The following is a 4,468-nucleotide window of genomic DNA, read 5'->3' as shown; positions in this document are numbered from 1 at the left end:
TGACAACTTCAATCCTTTCTCCATTGATAAGAATGTTGTGTGATACTGTGGGTTAATTCACTGGACTGCAAGGTTGGTTTCCAACCACATGATAGGCAGTTTAAGCTCACCAGCCACTCCTAGGAAACCCTATACAGGGTCTTTATGAGTAAGAACTGACTTAATGGCACTTAACAACAACAACATCTATCTATCTATTATCTATCTTCCTTTTCATACACCTTCCTCTCCCTATTTCCTTCCTTTTCTCTTTCTCTTTTTCAACACTGAAGTCTTAAAGAATTATGTGAGCTAGAAAATTAAGTAATAATACCAGAATATGGTAGTTGTTGTTATTAGGTGCCATCAAGTTGGTTCCCATTTATAATGACCCTATGCACAAGAAAGCAAAACACTGCCTGGCCATTGTACCATACACAATTGTTACACTTAACTCCGTTGCTGTTCCCACTGTGTCAGTCCACATCAATGGGGGGTCTTCATCTTTTTCACTGAACCTACACTTTACCAAGTATCTTTGTGTTCTCCAGGGAATGGTCTCTCTTAAGAGATGAAATCTTGCATCCTATTCTGGCTTCTAAAGCATCCAGGTATTTCTCCAACACAGATTTGTTTTTTCTGCTGGCAGTCGGTGGTACTTTTAATATTCTCCACCAATACCACAATTCAAATTGATCAATTCTTCTGTGGTTTTCCTTATTCATTATCCCACTTACACATGCATGTGAGGCAATTGAAAATACCATGGCTTGGGCCAGGGGCACCTTAGTTCTCAAATTGACAGCTTTGTTCTTTAACACTTTAAAGTGGTCTTGTATAGTAGATTTGCCTAATGCAATACATTGTTTGATTTCTTGATTGCTGTTTCCAAAAGTGTTGATTGTGAATCCAAGTAAAATAAAGTCTTAGATAACTTCAATCTTTTCTCCATGTATCATGACATTATTTATTGGTCCAATGTTGAGGACTTTTGTTTTCTTTATGTTGATGTACAATCCATAATGTAGGTTGTAATTTTTTATGTTCATCAGTAAGTCCTCTTTGCTTTCAACAAACAAGGTTGTATCATCTGCAAACCACATGTCATTAATGAGTTTTTCCCCAATCCTGCTGCCACATCCAGCTTCTCAAATTATTTGCTCAGCATACAGATTAAATCAGTATGGTGAAATGATACAACTCTGGCACACACCTTTCCTGATTTTAAACCATTCAGTATTCCCTTGTTCTTTTTTAACCCCTTGTTCTTGTTGAACAGATGCTTCTGAGTCTAGGTTGATTCCTTATGAACATAATCAAGTGTTCTGGAACACCAGGTTTTTGCATTGTTATCCGTAGCTTGTCATGATTCACAGAGTTGAAAGTCATTGTGTAGTCAATACAACACAAGTAAATATCTTTCTAGTAGTCTCTGCTTTCAGCCAATATCCCTCTGAAATCAGCAATAACATACTTCATTCCACGTTCTCTTCTGAATCTGGAGTCCATTTCAGGCAGTTCTCTGTTGATGTACTGTTGCAACCATTCTTAATTATCTTCAGTGAAATTTTACTTGTATGTGATAATAATGATATTGCCAATTCTTTTCACATTCCATTGGATCACCTCTCTTTGGAATGGGCACAAATTAGGATCTCTTCCAGTTGATTGGCCATGTAGCTCTCTTGCAAATTTCTTGGCATAAATGAGTGAGTACCTCCAGTGCTACATCAGTTTGTCAAAAGATTTGTATTCTCTCAATACCTGGAACCATGTTTTTCGCCAACACCTTCAGTGCAGTTTGAACTTCTTCCTTCAATATCATTGGTTATTATTATGCTTCTTCTTGAAATTAAAACAATTCTATGATGGCCAAAATATGACCTTGAATATATCTCACTTGAATTTAGAGACCATCTCAAGAAGAGATTTGATGTATTGGGCACTAATGATTAAAGACTAGAAGAACTGTTTTATGACATCAAGAACATCATACAGGAAGAAAACAAAAGATCACTTAAAAGACGGGAGAAATAAACAAAAGACCATGTAGCAACAACATAAAAGATGTTGCCATAGTAAACCTGACCTTCTGTTTCAAACAAAAATAATGTATAAGATATTTTCTCTCGCTATGTGTCTATATTCTATCCAGTGAATAATACTCCCTCCCCTCCTTCCCCTGGTAACTATCATAGAAAATTTATTACAGAATTAAAACCTTTTCTTGAGTTTTTATACTAGTGGTCTCATATAATATTTGTCCCTTTGTGATTGACTAATTTCACTCAGCATTATATTCTTCAGATTCTTCCATGTTATGTACTATTTTATATATTCATCATTGTTCTTCGATGTTGCATAATATTCCATTGTGTGTAAGTACCTATCTTTGTTCAACCATTACTCAGCTTCTGGGCCCATCTCCATCTTTTTGCTATTGTGAATATTTCTGCAACGAACATGGGTGTGCATGTTTTTATTTGTGTTCCTGCTCTTACTTCTTGAGGACATATACCAGAAACAAGATTGTTAGGTCATACAGTGTTTCTATTTCCAAACTTCTGAGAAAGCATGGTACTGTTTTTCAGAGCAGTTGCACTATTTATAGTCCCACCAGCAGTGTAGAAAGGTCCCATATTCTCCATACCATCTCCAGCATTTGTTGTTTTCTGTTTGTTTGTTTTTTTTTAACTTTGCTATTAATGCTAGAGTAAGATGATATTGCACTATTGTTTTGATTTGCATCTCTTTAATGGAGTCCTGGTGGGGTGGGGTGGGTTAATGCACTGGACTGCAAAGTCAGTTTGAACTGCAAGGCCAGAGGTCTAAGTTCACCAGCTGCTCCTTGCAAGCCCTGTACAGGGCTGCTATGGGTCGGAATCAACTCAATGGTACTTAAGAACATAGCAACAACTGAGGTATCTGGATCCTGGTGTGATGCTGTAAGATAAGCACTCCACATGTCATAAAGTCAGTTTGACTGTAAGATTGACCATTCAAATCCATCAGCCACTCCTCAGAAACCTTGTGAGTCAAGGCTGACTGGACAGTATTTAACTACAAAAACAATTGAAGGTGTGACGTATTCTATACAATTCAGACAGTGGTCCCTTATCTTTTATGTCATTGTCAAAAAAGAATTTCCTCAGACTTGGATTATCTTTTTACTTTTTTTGGTGAAATCTTTTGATGCACATAAGTGTCTTATTTTTAGGAGGCTCTCGTCATCTATTTTGTCTTCTGTGGTGTATATGTTTTCAGTTATGTTTGATAGTATATTTATGCCATGAATCAGAGCACCTAAGTTTGCCCCTATTTTTTCACTGATAACTTTTATCATTCTAGGTTATAAATGTAGGCTTTTAATCCATATTGAGTTTGGTTTTGTATATGGTGCAAGATATGGATTTTATTTCATTTTTCTGAAAATAGATTTCCAGATTTGCCTGCATCATTTGTTGAATAGATGATCTTTTCTCCACTTAATGTGTTTTGGTCCATTGTCAAGATCAATTGAGGATAGGTGGATGGATTTACTTCTGGGTTCTTAATTCAGTTCCATTGATTTATGTGTTTTTTCTTGCACCAGTACCAAGCTGTTTTGATTATTGTGGCTCTGTAGAAGGTTTTGAGATGAAGAAGAATTTTGCTATTCTTTTTTTTAGTAATGCTGTATTTATCTGGAGTCTCTTTCTTTTTCATATAAAATTGGTGATTCTTTTTCCATCTTTTAAAAAAATGTTGTTGGAATATGGATTGGAATTGTATTGTATCTATAGATTGGTTTGGGTAGTGTTTATATTTCATAATGTTAAATATTCCTAGCCACAAGCATGGTATATTCTTCCATGTTTGAAAATCTCTTTTGTTTTTTTGTAGTAGTTTTACAGTTTTCTTTTTATAAATCTTTTGCTTCTCTGGTTAGATTTATTCCTAAATATTTAATCTTTTGGGTTGCTATTGTAAATGGTATTCTTTTCCCAATTTTCTTTTCTGAGCTCTCTTTATAAGTATGTTGTTGTTGTCAGGTGCCATTGATTCGGAACTGACTCATAGCAGCCCAATTCACAGCAGAACAAAACAATGTCCCATCCTGGGCCAACCTCACTACCGCTGTCCCACTTGACACCATCAGTGATGCCAACCATCTCGTTGGGAGTCTTCCTCTTTTTCTCTGACCCTCCAGCTTACCCAGCATGACATCCTTCTCCAGCGAATGTTCTCCCCTGAAAATATGTCCAAAGTATGAGAGACGAAGCTTGGCCATCCTGGCCTCCAAGGAGCACTCTGGCTACACTTTCCAAAATAGATCTATTGGTTCTTTTGGCAGTCCAATGCACCTTCAGTATTCTCCTCCAACACCACAACTCAAAGGCATCAATTCTTCTACTGTCTTCCTTATTCACTGTCCAGCTTTCACATCCATATGAGGTTATTGAAAATACCATGGCTTGGGTCAGGCGCACCTTAGTCCTTAAGCTGACAT

Source organism: Chrysochloris asiatica, unplaced genomic scaffold (assembly GCF_000296735.1).
Source record: "Chrysochloris asiatica unplaced genomic scaffold, ChrAsi1.0 scaffold00111, whole genome shotgun sequence".
Taxonomy (NCBI): Eukaryota; Metazoa; Chordata; class Mammalia; order Afrosoricida; family Chrysochloridae; genus Chrysochloris; species Chrysochloris asiatica.
This window is presented reverse-complemented; position numbering follows the sequence as displayed.